Consider the following 745-nt stretch of genomic DNA (forward strand, 5'->3'; position numbering starts at 1 on the left):
AGCCCTCAAGGACCCCCAAAAACCCCCGTGGGACATCCCGGGACCCCAAAACCCCCAAATATCCCCCAAAAAACCTCCTTGGAACCCCCAAAAACCCCCAAAAACCCCCAAGGACCCCCAAAAACCCCCAAGGACCCCCAAAACTCCCCTGGGACCCCCCTGGGACACCCCGGGACCCCCCAAAACCCCCCCCGGGACCCTCTGAGGGGGAGATTTGGGGATTTTTGGGGCGGATTTGGGGTTTCTGTTGCGAGATTTGGGGTTTTTGGGGGAATATTTGGGGGTTTTTGGGGCAGATTTGGGGTTTTTGGGGGAATATTTGGGGTTTTGGGGGATATTTGGGGTTTTTTGGGGCGAATTGGGGGTTTCTGGTGGGATATTTGGGTTTTTTGGGGTGGATTTGGGTTTTCTGGTGGGAGATTTGGGGGGTTCCGGGCGATTTTGGGGTGTTTGGAGCTGATTTTAGGGTTTTTTTTGGGTGGATTTGGGGTTTTCGGGAGATGCTTTGGGTTTTGGGGGATATCCGGGGTTTTTGGGGGATATTTGTGGTTCCTGATGGGATATTTGGGATTTTGGGAGGGAATATTTGTGGTTTTGGGGGGATATCCGGGGTTTTTGGGGGGATATCCGGGTTTTTTGGGGGATATTTGTGGTTTTTGGGGGATATTTGGGGGTTTTTGGGGAATATCCGGGGTTTTTGGGGGATATCCGGGGTTTTTGGGGATATCCGGGGTTTTTGGGGCAG

This window comes from Agelaius tricolor, unplaced genomic scaffold, assembly GCF_023055355.1.
Source record: "Agelaius tricolor isolate 1412-34295 unplaced genomic scaffold, bAgeTri1.0.p SCAF_135, whole genome shotgun sequence".
NCBI lineage: Eukaryota > Metazoa > Chordata > Aves > Passeriformes > Icteridae > Agelaius > Agelaius tricolor.